We start from the raw sequence: 21,798 nt of genomic DNA on the forward strand, positions 1-21,798 counted from the left end.
TCTCTGCCTTCTCAACACATGCATAGCCTTCCCCATCGTCAACACCTATCACCTGGGTGGTACATTTGTTACAAGTGATGAGCCTACATCAATGCATCATAATCACTCCAAGTACATCATACTCATTAGCTTTCATTCTTGGTGTTGTACATTCTATGGGTTTGACCAAATATATGTGACAATTATCCATCATTACAAACTTAGTGTTTCCACTACTCTAAAAATCCTCTGTGGAATGTCTATTAAACTTTCCTTATCTCCAAACACTGGCAACCACTAATCTTTTTATTGTCTCCATCATTTTGTCTTTTCCAGAATGCCATATTCCTAGAGTTAAATAGCTTGTAGCCCTTTCAAACTGGCTGCATTTAAATTTCCCCCATTTCTTTTCGTGGCTTGATAGTTCATTTCTTTTTAGCACTGAATAATATTAAACTGTCTGAATGCACTGCATTTTATCTGTCCATTCACTATTGGAAGATACTTTGTTTCAAAGTTTGAAGAATTATTAATGAATCTGGTAAATATCTGTGTGGACATAAGTTTTCAATTATTTTGGGTAAATGTCAAGGAGCACAGCTGCTGGATCATGTATTGAAGTAGCCTTGCATATCAGGGATACACCCCACTTGTTCATGTTATTATTTTGTATGTATTGTTAGATTTAATTTGCTAATACTTGTTGAGGATTTTTATATCTATGTTCCTAAGAGTTGTTGGTCTTTCTCTTTTCTTGTAATTTCTTTTCTTGCATTATCTTTATCTATTTTCCATTAGGACAAAACTGATCTCATGAAATGAATTAGGAAGTATTCAGTCTGCTTCTATCATCTGAAAGGTGTAGAGAATTGGTATAATTTCTTGCTGAAGTGTTGCATAGAATTCACAATTAATTCCATTTGGATTTGGTGCTTTCTCTTTTGGAAGGTTATTAATATTAGTTAGATTTCTTCAATGGAAATATTTTTAAAAGATTTATTTATTTATTTATTTATTAAAGAGGTAGAGTCAGAGAGAGGGAGAGAGAGAGACAGAGAAAGGTCCTTCATCCACTGGTTTACTCCCCAAATGGCCACAGCATCCAGGGCTGGGCCAATCCAAAGCCAGGAGTCAGGAGCTTCTTTCCAGTCTCCTATGTGGGTGCAGGGGCCCAAGCACTTGGGCCATCTTCTACTGCTTTGCCAGGCCACAGCAGAGAGCTGGATTGGAGGTGGAGCAGCCAGGCCTTGAACCAGCGCCCACAGAAGGCAGTGGCCTCATCCACCATGCCACAGTGCTGGCCCCTCTTCAATAGATTTTTCTTTTTTTTTGACAGGCAGAGTGGACAGTGAGAGAGAGAGACAGAGAGAAAGGTCTTCCTTTTCTGTTGGTTCACCCTCCAATGGCCGCTGAGGCCGGCGCACCGCACTGATCCGATGGCAGGAGCCAGGTACTTCTCCTGGTCTCCCATGCAGGTGCAGAGCCCAAGGACTTGGGCCATCCTCCACTGCACTCCCGGGCCACAGCAGAGAGCTGGCCTGGAAGAGGGGCAACCAGGACAGAATCCGGCGCCCCGACCGGGACTAGAACCCAGTGTGCTGGCGCCGCTAGGCGGAGGATTAGCCTAGTGAGCCGTGGCGCCAGCTTCAATAGATTTTAAGATTGTCTAGTTCTTGTGTTAGTTTTGATAAATTTATCTTTCAAGGAATTGGTCCATTAACTCTAGACTATCAAACTTGTGGATGTAGATTTGTTCATGGTATTCTTTTACTATCCTTTTAATATACATGGGATTGTAATGATGTGTTTGCTTTCATTTCTGATGTTAGTATTTTATTTTCCTTGTCTCTTTTTCCTTAGCCTGACTAGAGACATTAATTTTATTGATCTTTTAAAGTAATTTCTTTCTCAAGAAAGTTGTGCCTCAAATATTTTGACACTCTATTGTTAGGTGCATATGCAAAAGGATCTGTAAGTCTTCTTAGAGTTGACTCCTTAGCCACTATGCAAAGCCTTTTATAAAATCCCTGGCCATTTTCTCTGATATCCCCTCTATCTGACAACACTAAAACTACTCTTGCTTTCCTTTGATTAGTGTCAGCCCAGTATATTTTTCTGTATCCATATACCTGTAGTTTTTTTGGGTATTTATATTTAAGGTTGATTTTTACAAACAATATATATTCGGGTTTACTTTTTGATCCACTCTTGTGATCTCAATCTTTTAATTGGTGCATTTAGAAGGTTATCATCTAAAATTATTATTGATATAGTTTGTTAAAATCTACCATATTTATCACTCTTCTCTATTTTTGCACTTGCTCTTTTTTCTAACTTTATTTTTCAGTCTTTTTGCCTTTTGTGATTTAGAGTATTTTATAATTTCTCCTTTTTATCAGTTATATTTTTTCTTTTTTACTTTGTAGTGGTTGATCCAGAGTTTGCAATATACATTTATAACACATTTTCAATTAATACTGTACTATTTCATGGGTTCTGTGAACACCCTATAATAACAAAGAAAACCTAGTTTTGTTGCTATAATTACTTTGATAAAACTTTTTGGGTGCTCGTTTGAGACCTGGCTGCTCCACTTTTGATGCAGCTTTCTGCTATGGCCTGGGAATGCAGAAGATGGCCCAAGTGCTTGGGTCCCTGTATTTTAAAAATTATATACCTAGATGTAGTTATAGATTTTTTTTTAATTTGCTGTTCTTTGTTTTTTTCTGAATCTGTGTTCTGGTGTTTGATGCTAATTTGGAATTATTTATTTTATTCCCTTTTTGCTTCTCATTCTGGTACTCCCATTACACGTATACTATACCTTTGGTAGTTGTACCACAGTCCTTGCATATTAATTTGTTTCTTTCAGCCTTTCTTCTCTTTTCTTTGAAGCGTTCAAGGCTTCTATTGATCCATCCCCAAGCTTGGTAATTCTTTCCTCAACTGTTTCCAGGCTCCTGGTAAGCCCATCAAAAGCTTTCTTCATTTCTGTTTGTTTTTGATCTCTTACACTTATTTTTGGTCCTTAGATTATTCTTCTTTCTGCAGTCACTGCCAATCTGTTTTTCCATACTTTCTACTTTTTCTAGTAGAGCTCTTAACATATCAATCATAGTTACTTTAAATTTCCACTCCGACAATTCCAATATGCATGCCATGTCAGAAACTGATGCTTGCCTTGTCTCTTCAATTTGTACATTTTTTGCCTTTTGGCATGCCTTATAATTTTTTTCTTGATAGGCAGACATGATATACCCGGTAAGCGAAATGTATTGTAAAAGTAATGTGGTGGTGAGTTGTAGGGACAGGAGAAATGTACTATACAATCCCATGATTAGCTTTCAGTGTTTTAATAAAGCCTATGCATTTAAATTATGAACTTTGTGTTTCTAAGTTTTTTGCTCCTACCCCTCTTGAAGTGGGGATGTGTTGGCTTGAGTTGGGTACTTCTTCCAAGTCAATGAGACTCTTATAAAATAAAATAGTTTCCTTTAAGATCAGGCCTTGCTAAGAGGAGCAGACTACTCCATGGTATGTCACCATGGTTCTTTTTCTCCTTTCCTTGCTAGGAGCTGGAGAGAATGTTTCCTCTAACATTCATGTTGAGAATCTGGTTGAGTTACCAGAGGTAAATCTCATATTATTGTGATGACCTCTGCAAAGCTGGGTGCCCACCCAGGACTTTCAGACTTGCCCATACTGAGCCCCCAGCAATTCATCCGCCATGGTTCAGATTTTTCTCCCCTGTTTCTGGATCCTTCAAGAGTTTCTGGTCATGAGTCTCTGCCAGGTAAGCCAGGACTCCCTGTATTTTTCTGTCTGCTTCTCCAAGTGAATGTATGGTCACTTTCCTTATGTCCTCACATCTTTTACAGATTGAAGAACAGATACTGATTTTTTCTGTCAGTTCAGCCAATGTCTTCCAAGCCCCTTAATATAACACTGGAATCTGGAAGCCTCCATATGCTGTTTTCAGTTACTCGGTTTATAGTTACTTGTTACATAGCATTCATAAACTAACGCAGCTAACAGAACCTGCCTGGCATCATGCTGAGGCAGAACATCAGAGAAGTTTCTAAGTCAATACTATCTCACTTCAAGAGAGATTGTAATGAATCTTTCTTTTAGTGAAAAAAACAAGTGGGTATATAGTTAATTTCATAAAAATCATTAGACTGCACAAGTTGCGTGAAATTTTACATAAAATTTCAAAAGTCAGACACAAAGGAAAATTTGGAGAACTACAGTTTTTGGTGGGTTTGTTTAGAGAAAACAGCTATTAACTTTCTTTAAGCAGAATCTTGGAGTATCTGCACCTCTGAATATTGCTTATATATTTAATATGATCACTTATCTTAAATTTGTTTTTATTGTATTTGAAAGATAGAGGGGGCTGGTGCCATGGCTCACTTGGTTAATCCTCTGCCTGCGGCACCGGCATCCCATATGGGCACCGGGTTCTAGTCCTGGATGTTCCTCTTCCAGTCCAGCTCTCTGCTGTGGCCTGGGAGGGCAGTGGAGGATGGCCCAAGTGCTTGGGCCCCTGTACCCGCATGGGAGACCAGGAGGAAGCACCTGGCTCCTGGCTTCGGTTCAGCTTAATTCTGGCTGTAGCGGCCATTTTGGGGGGTGAACCAACGAAAGGAAGATCTTTCTCTCTGTCTCTCTCTCTCACTGTCTAACTCTCTGTCAAATAATTTTTAAAAAAAAAAGAAAGAAAGAAAGAAAGAGGAAGGGGGAGACAGAACCAGAGACAGAAAGACAGAGATCTTTTCTGCTTGTTCACTCCCCAGATGCCTGCAACAGGGCTGGTCCAGGTCTGGAACTCCATCTGGATCTCCCTCGTGGGTAGTAGGGATTCAAGTACTCGATCTATCATCTGCTGCCTCCAGGATGTGCATTAGCTGGAAGTTGGATGCGCAGTGGAAGACCTGGGATTTGGATCATGCACTTCTTATTAGGCATGCCAGAGGGATTTATCCTCTGTGCCAAATGCCCACTCTGATTTCTTTTTCAACCTTTCAATTTGCTGAAAGCTGTCTAAAACATGTCTTTTGAATATAATTAGCAGTTTATGGATCATCTAACTTCAGCATTCCAATATTTTAATTAATAGACTTTTGAAAATTAGTTATTATGTTGGCACCAATTCCAGAAAATAGATTATAATAGAAAGAAGACAGCTAATCCTCTATCTTTACTGACTGCTAAATATGGTACCTGGGATTATTGGTTACAATAAAGTTCAAATATTTGTGCTTTATTTTGATCTAAAGGAGAATATTTGCTTTATCTACATTAAAAAACTATAAACTGTTTGTTGTCTGATTAAAGATCCTACTTGAATCCTTTCTAATAAGAAGGCAAATAAAGGGGAGCTATTTGCCCATATTGTTTAATGACTGCTTCGGTTATATAGTTAAATCAACTTGGACAAAGCAAATGCTTGTGTCATTAATAATTATGTGTGTGGACTCTTTCAATTGTGCTGGACTACCCCGGGGGAGTAATTGGCATAGTTGTTTGTTGGCCTGTAGGGTAACCTGCACTTTCTGACTTTTCTCCATTTCCTGTTCCTCTAAAGGAAATATGACCTGACATGCTTGAAAACTCTGTCTACTGATGATGACCTTGTATTATGTGAGTTGGCTGGACCTACTTTGAAGAGGTGGTCTGACTTGCAGCAGATCTCCTGACATAAGAAAAGAAAGCTAATTAGGCACTGAGGAAGGTCTCATTCTTTTGAGACTGAAAGCATTCCACTTTGTTTTGTTCACAATCAAATGGTCTGAAGAGTTAATAGTTTTAAAAATGAAGGTCTCCTTGAAAAATAATGAAGGCTTTGTATTTATTTTTTAAGAGGAAATAAGTTTATGTTTTATGGTTTTAGTTCCTACTCAAATTTAAAAAAAATCTAGGTCTTTTGACATAATTATTTTATTCATAAATGCATCAGATTTTTATATAATTTTAATGAAAATGTGAGTCAATTGACCACACCAATTATTGTTGGATTTCTGGGTGTGACTTCATTTTATTTCTTATAAGCTATTAGAAAAATTAGTAAACATTTTAAAGGCATAGGAGTAACAAGATGGTCTGAAATTGCATTATGGAACAAATATATAACAACTACTCTTTGAATGTGAATAATGCCTTCCATTTGCTTCTGTTTTTCTTCAAAGTAATTTTGCAAATGTTACAGGAAGTATCTTATTACTCCCTATAAGAGTTGTAAAGGAAGAGGCCCATTTACCTCATTTTAAAACTAGACATTTTGATAACTTTCTGTGATATTTATTATTCAACATTTTTGTTCCAAATATTGGAGAGAAACTTTCCTTTAATTGTAAATTGTAGCCTCTTTATCCATGAAATGAGTCAATGAAATCTGATCAAAGATTCCCATTTGACCAATCAACCTGCCCTTCCTCTATAGCTTTCTGTTTATTTCCCATTTAAACTTGTGTCAAACTCCCTGGCCGGTGACCCAGATATTTCTGCACTTACTCTTCTTGTCTCAAGTGGATGAGGATGAAGTTTCTATTCAGTCCTAATTACCCTGTCTCCTTGATCAGTGATGGACCCTGGATCCAATTACCATCGAGGCTGTGCATCTTGATGCACACCAGAGATCCAGGGTCTGGAGAAATGGCTTGATTTGACTTGTTTTTCACCCTTCTATGAAGTTTTATTCTTCTTCGCTTTGTAGAAATGGAAGGTTCCTGTTAGTGCCTTGGACTTCCATGACCTACAATAGACTGGGGCTTAAGAGAGAGTTGCTTAGTGAAGTAGACTTATTCATAATTCTAGGCTAAAATTAGACTTCTTGTAGTTATAAAAAAAGGGTTTCTCCAGAAAGTAGTCTAATGATGGGTTAAGTCAAAGTGGCAAGTATTTACACTATATTTGTTTGCTGTGGAATATGAAGGTATTACAACAGTTACCAAAGAAGGTAAGAGCTACTAAATCTGTGACAAAAGAGCCATGCTGTTAGCCGGTCCAGCACACATGGAATCTTGGAGGAGAGTTGATTTTTCTTTCTCTTCATGTTCACATAACAGTCCAGTTGACAGACTCTAACTTGGCACAGGTTAAAGAGAATTCTCTAGACTACTTGCTGTTGGGTTACACTGGGGCATGAAACTTAGCCGAACTTTCTCACATGCAAGAAACTGCCACCCTTCTTTAAAAATAAGTTTTGCTAATTCTGTGCCTTCATCCTTTCAATTTTGCTTTAGTTCCAACTTCTTTCATTCAGCTTCCAGGGCATTCAATCTCTTTTCTAAATAAAAGCAACTGAGGGCCGGCACCGCGGCTCACTAGGCTAATCCTCCGCCTAGCGGCGCCGGCACACCGGGTTCTAGTCCCGGTCGGGGCGCCGGATTCTGTCCCGGTTGCCCCTCTTCCAGGCCAGCTCTCTGCTGTGGCCCAGGAGTGCAGTGGAGGATGGCCCAAGTGCTTGGGCCCTGCACCCCATGGGAGACCAGGAAAAGCACCTGGCTCCTGGCTCCTGCCATCGGATCAGTGTGGTGCACCGGCCGCAGCGCACCGGCCGCGGCGGCCATTGGAGGGTGAACCAACGGCAAAGGAAGACCTTTCTCTCTGTCTCTCTCTCTCACTGTCCACTCTGCCTGTCAAAAAAAAAAAAATAAATAAATAAAAAAAAAAATAAAGCAACTGAGGAAGTGGGCCAGCAGGAGTTGGGACAAGATGAGTCTAAGGAGTTCAGATTGTGCAGAAAGAGCAGGGGAAGAGGAAGCCTTTGGTCTAACCTTAGGACAGAGAAGGTAAAAGCAATCTGACATTGAACCCTGAGAAAATGAAAATCCGACTCAACTGTATTGTAAGAAAACTGCCTACATAGCATCTTTCTTAATTTTAAGTTAAATAATGAAAGGAACTAGGACTGGATTTGAGGGGTGATATATAGGTCAGAAAAAGAAAGGGAAAACACTGCCATCACACTTGAAGGCAGCTTGTGTAAACTTACACCACTTATATTATATACTAATGTAAACGTTTTGAACGTAGGCATATTCTCTGCTGTCTGAATGATTAAGAGCCAAGTGATAAACTAGTTTGACAACATAAACAACAACATAGAGCAAAAGCAAGAATGGAGGCCTCTGTATTATTCTGCTAGGGCTGCCATAACAAAAAACCTGACTTGGAAGCTTAATCAAGAGAAATTTATTTTCTCACAAGTATGGGCACAGAAGTCCAAGGTCAGGGTATAAGCAAGTTTGATTTCTCCTGAGGCCTCTGTCCTTGACTTGCAGATGACTGTTTCTAGCTGTGTCCCCATGTGGCCTTTTCTCTGTGGATGTTCATCTCTGGGGTCCCTCCGTTGCATTACGACACCCATCATGTTTGGTCATGATCCCACCCTAATGACCTCTTTTAACTATAGTTACCACTTTAAAGACCGAATCTCCAAACAATCATACTGGGGTTTAGGGCTTCAATATGTGATTTTAGAGGGCACAGAATCCAGTCCAGAACAAACTTTAACCCCACCCTGTACATTGTTAAGCTGTTTCTGTGAAGAATCTAGTTAATATCTGTACTATCAGAATCTAGTTAATATCTGTACTTTGTTTCCTGAGTTTTGTCATCTAACAGATGTAAAAGGAATCCTCTGGTTCCTACTAAGAACAGCCTCAACTCACCACAAATTCTACATGATCTCTTCATTAACTAGTGGGGACATCCTGAATCTTTAATCAGAGCTGATTCAGGACCCGCTCTGTTGCAGTATAATATTTCCATTCATGAAATGTAGGGGTTGCTAAAATGACCAGTTGTTAAATGAACACCCATTCATACAAAATACATTTTATCAGTCAAAGAGTATATTTTTATTAGTTTTTTTCTGCCACTCTATAAGAAAAGATTAAAGAGAAAGAGCGGCTTGTATCTGTTCTTTTGGGTAAAGTGATGTCTACCAGGAATCTATCGTCAATAATGCTATCATATTATCATCATGTCATACCACGAGGGACATCACTTTCAGAGATTATAAAAATCTACCTGAATGTAATCAAATAGGCTATAATGGAAGCCAGTAGAAAACCACATTTTGTTATTTTGAATGTGCTAAAAGCTGAGATTTGTGCCTGGCCATTGCATGGAAAAACAAGGTGATGGATTCAATTCATAACTCTTTGTTCTGCATTATTGGAATTGCCTCATATAGGAAAAATGCCTGAAAGTACATTTGGTAAAAGGTATCCATTGTCATTTTCTATATTAAATGGTAAAGTAGATATGGATATGTAAAAAGAGGTAAAGACCCACTCTGATAACATCCAGAGTGATGCTGAGTGTTTCTTTTATGGGATGGACATTTTGGCACAGTAGGTTAAGTTGCCGCATTTCATATCAGAGTGCCAGGGATTGAGTCCCACCTCTGCTTCTGACTGAGTTTCCCACTAGTGTGCCTGGGAGACAGCAGATAATTATCTGAGTATTTGGGTTTGTGTATCCTATGTGGGAGACTCAGATGGAGTTCCTAGGTTCTAGCTTTGGCCTGACACAGCTGTGACTGTTACAGGCACCTGGGGAGTAAATCAGAGGATGGAAGAGCTCTTTCTTTCTGTCCCCCTCTCTCTCTGTTACTCTGCCTTTTGAATGAATAAATAATAAAACTTTAAAAAAGAGTTTGTTTATGATGGGTAAGTGGTTGAAATTGATAATGAATTGAAAGAATGCCAAAAGTAAAATTCCGAACAAGTCTACATTCTAAACTATACTCTAGGAATAGGAAAATATATCAACCTCACAGGAAATAGTTAATTTCTCCTAAGGGCTGTAATGAGAGTCTCCCATGATGTTTATTGCTTAATTTTTTTAAAAAACATTGGTTTATTTATTTGAAAGTCATAATTATACAAAGAGAGAAGGAGAGGCAGAGAGAGGTCTTCTATCTTCTGGTTCACTCCCCATGTTGCCCCAACAGCTGGAGCTATGCCAATCAGGAGCCAGGAGCCAGGAGCTTCTTCTGAGTTTCCCATGTGGGTGCAGGGGCCCAAGGATTTGGCCATCTTCTACTGCTTTCCCAAGCTATAGCAGAGAGCTAAATGGAAAGTGGAGCAGCCGGGACTAGAACCAGTGCCCATATGTAGGTGGAGCTTTACCCACTGGGCCACGGCATTGACCCCTATTGCTTAACTTTTTACAGTGCGGTTGTGACTAATCCCAGGAGACATAAACCAGTTTGTATATTGCTACAATTGTATTAATTTATTACTGTTTTGTGACTTGACTGGTGTTATTTCATTAATAATATTAATAACCACTTTATGACTTATGCCAGCTTTATTACCTTCATTTTAGAAGAAGGAAAAATGGAGGGCACGGATCAGTAATAGTTTAAGATCTTCAGTGTCTATGTCTGTTTTGGGAATCCTCATATCTTCCCTGAGATTCTGACATTTTTAAAAATAAACGAAATAAAAACCATGTTCAATCCTTTAACTCAGAGGTGACAGTCAAAACAGTTAGCTCCCGGGAAGGCATAGACAGCCTACCCTCAAGATGGTGTGCTGAGCAGTCGTAAGCAGCCATTGTAGCTAAGGTAAGACTAGCTGGTTGTGTATCTGCTAGACAGTTGGCACCATTTAGTTTTTTCCACTATTCTATTCTTTTTCAACAAAATGAAAATGAACATAAGATCAGATTCTGTCTTTAGATGCCTTTTGATAGACGTCAGGGTTGGGGAAAAGCATTTGTTGATTTCAGTAGAAATTGCCTTTGTCTTCACATAAGACAGGGTAGAATTTGGCACCAAGAAGCCTGCCTCCCTCTTTGTGCACGATCAGCAGCTGTCTGCTACCAATCTTGGTGAATATTTGATGTAGCAATATTCATAAACAAGGCTCCCTTCCAACAAGCAAAATGCTTCTTGTTTCACAAATTCCAGAAATAAATTAAGTAAGAAAACTTAAAAGAGATTAAAGTTCTGGAGAGCAAAGCAGTTTATATTAGAAGCAGAGAATATTGTAATATTTTGTGCCAACTCTGAATAATAAGAAAACACACACACACGTGCAAAAAGATCTATCTCCTGCTTTCTTAAGTTCTGTGCACAACGTAAGTGCTCATGTTTGATTAAGAAATATCCTAAAATGCTTCCAAATATTCAAGAAACAGATAAAATGAAATACTAAACATTTCCCATAGTTAGGACATTGCTATTAAGTATATATTCACAACCTCATCCAAATGCCACCCACATCCATGTCTATGTGCACATCTACACCTGCAATTATAGCTTGATTTATATTAAAATCTATGTGTTTATATGGCTACATTTATCTATGTATCAAAAGTAGGGCTACTGATGCAGCTTTCAATGACTCTATTGGTAGGATATGAAGATGGGTGTGTGAAATCTTATCCCTACTTTCCTCTACATTTCTTGTACCTATAGAAAAGACCCTGTTCTCAAAACCCAGGCATATAATTCCTGACCCACCAAAAAATCTCAACTAATTATGACCTCATTCTAAACAAGTGAAACATCTAAATAGCAATAAAATTGTAATAAGAATCAATTTTATTTGCACAGTACATTTTGAAGAGCAAGTCCCATGACCACTCACTTTGCTCCAGCCTTCCTTGGCCTTTTCGCTATGCTTGGAACAGGCCATGCAGGCTCCTGCCTTAGGATTTTGCTTCTGCTATGTCTTAAGCCTGAAAAGCATTTGTTCTGTATGGCTACTCTCTCAAGACTTTACTTCAATGGCCTTTTTGGGTTACCTAACCAAAATTTGCCTAGTTCTAATTATTCTTCCCTGCACTGCTTTTTACTTTAGAACTTACAATAACTAATATCCAGTGCATTTTATTTGACACATTTTTATTTACCCCACTAGGGAACAACATTACAGTGTTTTGTATACTCCTAAGTACCAGATCTTATGACATAGTAAGGGATCACCGGAAATTAAAGACTCTTTTCTTGCTCGCTCTGATTCTGTATCTTATACAGATATTTAGGATACTAAAGCATCAAAAAAAATTCATGATGGCTTTATTTCAGATTTTGGCCACTTATTCAGCAATTATTTTTTCATTAACTTTGATGTTTTTAAAATATATCAGAGAGGAGGCTGTTCAGCTTAATTGACTTCAGATCACCTCAGTTCTTTACACATCATGAGCACAGCCCCAAATACTCAAAAACTCCTCTAATCTGGGAGTTCTCTTGATATCCACAGGGAAAGGAGTCCCTTATACTCAAATGTAAACCGACTTATACTATACATATGAGAAACTTCAAGTTTACAAGAGAGTAGAGGTAAAATATACCTTGGAAAGGTGATTAGATATACATGACAAACCAAGAGGAGTCAAAGTAAACAAGGTAATATATACATCTAAAAGGAATGATATACATTTGAAACAAAAAATACAGCTCATATTCAAAAAGAAAAAGGGACTGATACATGATGTTTATTTCATTGATTGAAGATTTAACTCTCAGAATACTTGGTACAAAGTCTGTTGATTATGGAGGAGCTGATTTCCCCCATCATTGTCCCTCAGTTGATGGACAAATCATCAGGTTAAAATTATACTGTATTCTGGGATGCAGCAGATGATAGCTCTAGTAACTGGGTTCCTTGTACCCACTGGAAGAGCTGTATTGAATTCCCAGCTCCCACCTTTAACCTGGCCCAACTCTAGCCTTTGTGGAAGCTTAGGGGGTGAACCAGCAGATGGGAGCCCTCTCTGTTGCTCTTTGTGTCTCTCTAATTAATTAATTTGATAAACTTATTAATTTTATACTGTAACACATTTGAGAGAGCAGTCAAGTTGTTAGGCTGGGAAAGTTTCATCCTAGGCATCGGGAAACCACAGTTGTTAGTAAGTAAAGACTTATGAGTTCTACAATTCCACTCCTCTTTTCCTGGCTATATAAATAGTCCTGGGATTATTTTCTTTCTATATTGCCAGTTTTCACTGGTCTTTACTCAGTTTTGGATGTTACAGATTAGCTTTCCTGTTTCTCCATTCTTTCCATGGCAACCCTTGCCTTCTTGCAGGGTAAGCCTCTGGACATGGAGAGAATATCTATGGTGTAAATAAATATGGGAATAGCCCATTGCCTCTATAGAGTCAATGAAATGAGTTTACAGCAGGTTGAAGGATCCTAACTTGTCAGTCACATTTGGACTTGCTTCCCTGTGTTAAAGAGCATAAATAGGAATGTGTATCAGTCAGGTTTTTAGTACTGTAGCAAAATACAGTGCAAGATCTAGTGAATTCATTGATATGGTCTTTGGTTATGATAGTGTTTCTGGCAGAGTCTCAAGATGGCATAGGACATCACATGGCAAGAAACAGGCAGTGTGTGCGCCAGTCAAGTCTGTTTCTCTCACTCTCTCTCTCTGTCTCTCTTTCTCTTCTTTCCTCTCACTCCCTCTCTTTATAAAGCCACCAGGATCCAATAATTTGGGCTCCACCCTAATGACACTATCTAATTCATCATATTCCACAGGCCTCATCTCTAAGCACTATAATTGGATTAAGTTTCCACCCTTTGGGTAAATTCTATGGGTTCTGGGTGACAAATATTCAAACCACAGCAGCAGGGAATTCAAGAGAAGAGCCTGTACTGGAAATTCCAGGAGAAACATGTTTTTCAGTACTATGTGACTCCTATGTTTGAGTAAAATGTCTGAATTAGAACATGGAGGGACAATTTAGAAGCTGTAGGGTATTATTCTATATTAAGTCAAGCATAACTAAGATTTAGCTTTTTGACACTAGGGTAGATAAAGACAAATCTGTTGTTGAAGAGTCTAATGGATGGTTTGGTATAGTGTTGGAAGCAGTTTGAGACAGAAACTCTTATGTTAATGGTAAGTACAGGTAAGGGCAAAAGTATTTCAAGCTATTTGTTTTTCTTCTTAACATTTACAATACGTGTATCCACTTTCTATTTATTCCATAACAAATCACCTTAGTCAGTGACTTAAAGCAATATCCACCTGCTATCTCACAGCTCCATAGAAATCCAGTGGGCTGAGTTGTTTTCTCTGTTTCCAGACATACAAAGCAGAAATCAATGATGTGTTCCTTTCTGGAAGCTCAGAGGAGAAAAGGTTTCCTTTGGATTACTGTCTGAGCTGAAGGCTGCTCCCAACAAGAAGCTATATTCCTTGGCTTGTCCCTCTTCCTCTTCAAAGGTAATAATGGAAGCTCAAGTTTTGCTGCCTCATCTCTCCTGCCTCTTCTGTTACCTGTCTTTTACTTTATTTTTCAAAGATTTATTTAGTCATTTGAAAACAGAATGGCAGACAGAGAGGGAAAGAGAAAGAAAGAAACAGATCTTCCCTTTGTTGGTTGATTCTCCAAATGAGCACAAAATCTGAGGCTGGTCCAGGCTGCAACCAGATTTCAGAACTCCATCTGAATCTCCCACATTGGTGACAGGGGCTCCAATACTTGTATTGTCTTCTACTGCTTTCCCAGGCACATTAGCAGTGAGCTGGATTAGAAGAGGGGCACTCCTAGCACTCCAATATGTGATGCCGGTGGTACAAGTGTCAGTGTAAACCACTGTGCCACAATACTGGCCTCATATCCTTGAATTTAGATAGGGAAATCCCTCTCATGAAGTAAAAACAATCTCATAATAATGCTGATTATTTAAGCATCCTGGGATATATACATTTTCCAGGATAGTATCATAGCATATAGATGTATGTATGTATATATATAATGCTCATTGGCATTTTCTATTCATGGTTGGTTGAATACATAGATGTAGAAACAATGGACATAGATGTCAAAAATGTATGTGTGGGTGTATCAGGCATGTATCCTATGGATTTTTGTATAATTACATCCTAGCTAATAAGAACAATTGTTAATTTTAAACATTCTGGAAACAACCAGCAATTTTAGGTTTTGCACTGGGAAAACAATATCACCTCAAATTAGAAAATATGCAGTCTAAATAGCCTCTGCCTTGATGTTCCCTTAGAATTACAGTCATGATTTATAAATTTTCTTAATGCTTCTCAAGTTGCAGTTTGTACCAACACTAGGCTGATTTTCCTGAAACTGAATCCAATTATCTCTTTTCCTTTTACTATTCTTTAGTGGATATTACTGGGCACAGGCTAAATTCCAAAATAATTTGTAGATTACTTCTAATAGGCAGATTTCTTATATATATATATATATATATATATAATATCAAAGCTCATCTCTTAAGACACTCTAGTAAACAGCCTAACCTCTATTTGTACTAAGCTTCTTTCTCCTTCCAAAATATGTCATGCCTACCCACAATTGCATGCCTTTCCAGATTTCACTTCTTATTTTGGTTCATATGAATAAGGAACATATTCTTTCTTCTTTTATTTCAGTATTCAACAAACTTGTCTACTGGGTAATAGACCTGGAGAATTTAGATCAATGACACACTTGCTCCTAAGCAAAGCAAAAGGACAAGTCAACAGGTGTTAGTGTGAAGAGTACATTATATGCAGAGTAGTAGTTCTCCTAAAAGTGTCCATATGCTACTCCCTGGAAGCTGTGAATGTATCTCTTTGCCTGGCTGATGAGGCTTCATTTAAGTTCATTTAAAGATCTTGAGATGAGCAGGTTGTTTTCAATTATCCAGTTGCATTCAGTGTTGCAGTTAAGGACATATGGGTCCTTAAAAATGGGTAATCTTTCCTGGTTGAGTCTGGAGAAAGAGATGTGCGTATACAAACAGGATCACAGAGATGCTATGTTCCTGGCTTTGAAGATGAAGCAGAGGTGCTAAAATAATTATGTGTTTGGCTTCTACACAACTGGAAAAGGAAAAGAAATGGATTCTTCCCTAGAGCCTCCTGGAAAGAACATACCCTGATATTACTTTAATTTCAGCCTAATTAGCTCACTGCTGTACTTTGGATCTAAACAACTGTAAGATAATAAATTGGTGCTATTTTTTAGTTCCCAAGTTTGTGGTAACATGTTATGGCAGCATAAATAATTAAATATAGGATCTGTAATAGAGTCGATATTTACTATATTTTGTTGATTCCAAGATGAACTCCCCTCCACACATTGAATGACTATAAACTCGGGTTTTATTTATAACTGCAATAACCCAAGGAACATTTATGACTGGTTTAAATTGCCATTGCCCTTCCATTAGGATTTGCAGAATTGGCATTAATGACATACAGGAGAATCCCAAAGATAATACAGGAGTATTTTGGAAAGAAATGGTTCATGATCAATGCTCCTGATAGAACAGACGGCACTATTCTTGTGAGAAAACACAGTTATTGATGACTTGTTAGAGAAGTGATTATAAAAACTGAACTTAAATGAGAGTTATTGAAAAAAGATTAGCCAGTTATTTTTCTTATCTTTTTGAATATATATACTAGAATGATATAAGATAAAAACACAACTAAGTCTAAATGAACTCTTCATATGATTGAATCAAAATTCTAAGTCCTAAGCCATTGCACAATAATTTAATTAGCATAATTCTTACAGATGATGATATTTGAAAATTGCTAACACCTATAGAATAACACCCTTGTTATGTGTTGAATTGTGCCCCTCTTCATGTGTCACCAAATTAATATGGTGAAGACCTAACTCAAGACCTCAGACTGAGTTTATTTTGAAATGGGTTTTTTGCAGATACAATTAGTTAAGATGAGGTCAGACCAGTGGAGGGTGTTCCCCTAATTCACTATGACTAGTGTCCTTAGAAAAAGAAAATTTGGATACAGCCCCATGCACACAGGGAGAATGCCATGTGAAGATTAGTTATGCTGCCACAAGTCAAAGCACTAGCATAAGAGACAGGCCTGGAACAATCTCTCCCAGTGCCTTAAGAGGGAATATTGCCTTGCCAACAGCTTATCCTCAGCAACTGTGGGAAAATAAATTTCTGCTGTTCCTAACCACCTAGTTTGTGGTACTTGGTATGACAGATCTAGAAAACAAAAATGTCCTCTACTTAGAGATATTTCATTCTGTAAACAAAATCATTTGAGAATAATAACTCATTTTCAAGATACAATTTTGAGAAGTCATCATTATCTTAAAGAACTTGAGCTGCTTTACCTGAAATCAAAAAGTTGTAATTAAATCCCAGTGTTTCTTACATTTTAGTTTCTTTTTTTTAATTAAAAAAATTTTTTTTTATATTTTTGACAGGCAGAGTGGACAGAGAGAGAGAGAGAGACAGAGAGAAAGGTCTTCCTTTTTGCCGTTGGTTCACCCTCCAATGGCCGCGTGGCTGGCACGCTGCTGCTGGCGCACCATGCTGATCCGAAGGCAGGAGCCAGGTGCTTCTCCTGGTCTCCCATGCGGGTGCAGGGCCCAAGCACTTGGGCCATCCTCCACTGCACTCCCGGGCCACAGCAGAGAGCTGGCCTGGAAGAGGGGCAACCGGGACAGAATCCGGCGCCCCAACTGGGACTAGAACCCGGTGTGCCGGCGCCGCAAGGCGGAGGATTAGCCTATTGAGCCGGGGTGCCGGCCCTTACCTTTGAGTTTCTATTAGATCTGGTACCTTTGCTATATGTCATGTAGAATTTGTGACATATTCTACTATTAAGCACCATATATTGGTCTGTTTCATGATCTGATTTGCTACTGTAGAGGGCCATATGAAAGCTTTACTCTTAATCCAATAGAGCAGGCTCCAATCTTAACTACCTACCTTCACCTGGAGAGAAATGAGAGCATGAAAATTGAGATAGACAGAATATGAAATAGGTGAGGATAATAAGCAAAAGAAAAAAAGGTTTGATGTTTCTCTCTAAAAGCCAAATCTAAAATCCCTGCAGAAATTCTCTCAACAGCAAAGTCACAGCTTTTGCTGATAGAATGTTGTTTGCACTTGACCCAAGGTGCTGCTGATTTTCCTTTCCATTGGTTTTCAGTTATATTGCTACCTTGCTAGTAGAAGACAAAAACTGTACCATTTCTTTCTTCCATAATATATCCTGCCATATCATCCCTAAACTGTTCTTCATGGATTATGTTTTCTTTTTTTTTTTTTTTGACAGGCAGAGTGAACAGTGAGAGAGAGAGAGACAGAGAAAAGTCTTCCTTTTCCATTGGTTCACCCCTCAGAGGCCGTTGTGGCCGGCGCACTGCAGCCAGCGCACTGCGCTAATCTGAAGCCAGGAGCCAGGTGCTTCTCCTGGTCTCCCATGCGGGTGCAGGGCCCAAGCACTTGGGCCATCCTCTTCTGCATTCCGGGGCCACAGCAGAGAGCTGGCCTGGAAGAGGGGCAACCGGGACAGAATCCGGCGCCCCAACCGGGACTAGAACCTGAGGTGCCAGCGCCGCAAGGTGGAGGATTAGCCTATTGAGCCGTGGCACCAGCTGATTTTGAGTTTTTAATAATAGGATCTCATTCAATCAAATCAATTTCCTACATAAACTTCCTGTCAATGTTCATATCCTAGTTCATACCTGTGCTCATTTTAATTTCAATGCTCGTCCTCATGCTATTTTACTTGTCTTAGAATAACCATTCTCTTCCCATTCAGTGTTCTGCATGATATGACTGCCACTGCCTCTTAAACCTGATATCCTTTCACTTTCTGCCTCTCTTGCTGTTTCCAGGCACACCAGCAAGCTTGCTATTGTAACAAGCCAAAATAATCCCACTTAAGGCCTTTTCCACTAAGCATTCCTCTGCCTGGAGGTTGTTCCTTTAGATGCTCTAATGGCATGGCCAAACCCATCACTGTCTTCTTTTCTCAAGGTGGCTTTTTCAATAAGGCTTATCTTAATCTCATTTTCAAAAATTGCAATCTACTTCTTTCTCCACCTGTGCACTCTTGGTTCCTCTTCCTCTTCTTATTTATCACCTTCTGCAGGATTGCAGTATTGATTTAGTTATGTCTATGTATTAGTGGTTTTCCTTCCCTAGGAATGAAAGCCACTGCACTATAGAAATCTGTTTTTTTAAAATATATCCCAAATAATAGAGCAGTGCCTGGAAAATAGCAGGTGCCCAATAATTATTTGTTGAATGACTAAATTCAGTTCAAGTTTATGGTATAATTATATTTTTCCAGAAATATACAAATAATATTGACTTCTTCTTGTACATGTGCTGCATTGTAAAATTGTCAATATTTTAAATAATTTTGTCTTTTTACCCAAAAATACACACAGCATACTGTGTAACAATTTTATATGCCATATTCAACAATTTGCTTTCCAACTAGAATGTGTAGTGACCTACAGTCCCTCCATAATGCATACGTTCATTGATTCTTGTAAAAACAAAAGATTGTGGAATGTCAACCATAGGATTAGAATTGATAGGTACTATGGAGTGAAGTAGTTTTATCAGAACGTTCTAAATCTCTCTAACCTCAGTGAATTAAAGCAACAACTAGTTACTATCTCATGGCTTCTATGTATCAGGAAATCAACATTATCTAGTTGGGTGGTTCTGGTTCAAGATTTTGTATGTGATTGTATTCAGGGTGTCAGGAAGAGTGGAACTTGTCTAAGGGTTTGATTGAGACTGGGGCGATCCACTTGTAAGAAGCCAGCTCAAGCAGTTGTTGACTACAGGTCTCAGTTCCTCACCACAGAGCCTCTGTACAGCCTGAGTGCATGGAAGCCAAAGTCCTTAGCATGAGCAAGACAAATGAGGGAGAACAAGGAGGAAGTCACAGTGGCTATCACAACCCAGTTATGGAAGCCACATCTTCTCACTTTCCCTTTATTCTGTTTATTAGAAGTGAGTCCCAAGGGAGGAGAGTTAGGTTTTGTCTGTGGAAAGCAGGAAAATTAAAATGCGTGAATGTATTTTAATGCTACAACACAGGGGAAATTCCATTCCCTTGTTTCATATTTCCATTGGAGGAATACTCTAGGTCTGTCTCCATTCTCTCTACCCTTCCCAGTGGAAAAGATGACTTATTTTACTGATGATGTTGGAAGAAGGAAATAGCACTGTTTCATCCCCCTTTTCTCCTCATATTGGCCTCATATCCCCTTTTCTTCTCTTATTTCACATCAGGATGTTTCATCCTTTTTCTCTCCTCATATGGAGGATGTGGGTTTCTACCTGCTCCTGTCCAAGTGATGGGATCTGTCCCTATGTCAGCTCAGTGCTGCCAATCACTGGTGAGCACATCTAATTGAGAGGAAAAATGAAAAGCCTACCTTGTTCTTAGGGCTAAGATATTCTCTAATATCCACTTTATGAATGAAGAGGGTGATGTTTTCACCTTTGTCTGCTTAACCTCTCTGTTCATCCAAGCAGAGGAAAAGGGGTGTCATTTTTTGACCTAACTTGCCATCAGCAGAGACTCTCAAGTGCAGTATACAGAAGAAATATACACATACACACACATACTATACAAGGAGTCTTCAGAAAATTTGCGTGAAAATGGAAGTAAAAGATAAGTTTAGGGGTGGGTGTTTGGCCCAGCAATGAAGACACCAGAGTCCCACTGGGAGAGCCAGGGTTCAATCCCCACCTTTGGCTCCTGATGCCAGTTTCCCACTAACATTGGAGAGGCGGCAGTGCTGGTTCACATGATTGGTTCCTGCCACACATTTGGAAGATCCCTATTGCATTCCTAGCTCCTATCTTTGACCCAGGACCACTGCAAGCATTTGGGAGTTAATCAACTGATGAAAGGTCACTGTATCTCTATGTCTCTCTGCCTCTCAAATAAATAAATAAGTACAGAAACAAAAGCTTATTTTCATGCAAAAAATGAAATCCATGCTAAAGTTTTCTCCATAATATGCATTTCCACAAACTTTTTGGAGACCCCTCACATAAAGGGTAAAGAAGATATAAAAGTGGAGATAACTGGGGCCAGCACTGTGTCATAGTGGGTAAAGCTGCTGCCAGCAGTGCTGGCATCCCATATGGGCACTGGTTCAAGTCCTGGCTGATTCACTTCTGATTCAGCTCTCTGTTACAACCTGGGAAAGCAGTAGAAGACTGCCCAAGTCCAGTGGAAGACTGCACCTGCATGGGAAACCTGGAGGAGGCTGCTGGCTCCTGGCTTCAGACTGGCCCATTTCTGGCCCTTACAGCCATCTGGGGGAGTGAACCAGCTAATTTAAAATTTTTCTCTCTGTCTCTCCCTCTCTGTCTGTAAATCTGCCTTTCAAATAAATAAATATTTTTTAAAAAAAAGTGGAGATAACTTATTTATGGAAAGTAAGGAAAGATTTTAATTTTTTTGAAGTGCTCTTGTTCTATTCAGTATGATGGAATCAAAATTTCAAACATTATCCATAGGATGAAACTGATCCTCTTAGTTGGAAAGATTTTCTTGAAAAAATTGTGTTTTCCTAAGTTTGCCATTCAAAGAAAGTGAATGCTGATAGGAGGGCAATGTTAGATATAAGGAGAACTCTTTAGCTAAGAAAATTGGCATAATTCTAGACATACTTGAGATGACAATCTCTACATATCAATTTAGACCAGAGGAAGAAAAAGAAACAGAAGTCAAATTTCTAGTTACATAATGTTCAGAGCATCAGGAGGTGGTTTAAGAGAACGTACTATGGGCCGGCGCCGCGGCTCACTAGGCTAATCCTCCACCTAGCGGCGCCGGCACACCGGGTTCTGGTCCCTGTTGGGGCGTCAGATTCTGTCCTGGTTGCCCCTCTTCCAGGCCAGCTCTCTGCTATGGCCCAGGAGTGCAGTGGAAGATGGCCCAAGTGCTTGGGCCCTGCACCCTATGGGAGACCAGGAGAAGCACCTGGTCCTGGCTTCAGATCAGCATGGTGTGCTGGCCACAGCGCGCCGGCCGCGGTGGCCATTGGGGGGTGAACTAATGG

Source organism: Oryctolagus cuniculus, chromosome 14 (genome assembly GCF_964237555.1).
Source record: "Oryctolagus cuniculus chromosome 14, mOryCun1.1, whole genome shotgun sequence".
NCBI classification, from domain to species: Eukaryota; Metazoa; Chordata; class Mammalia; order Lagomorpha; family Leporidae; genus Oryctolagus; species Oryctolagus cuniculus.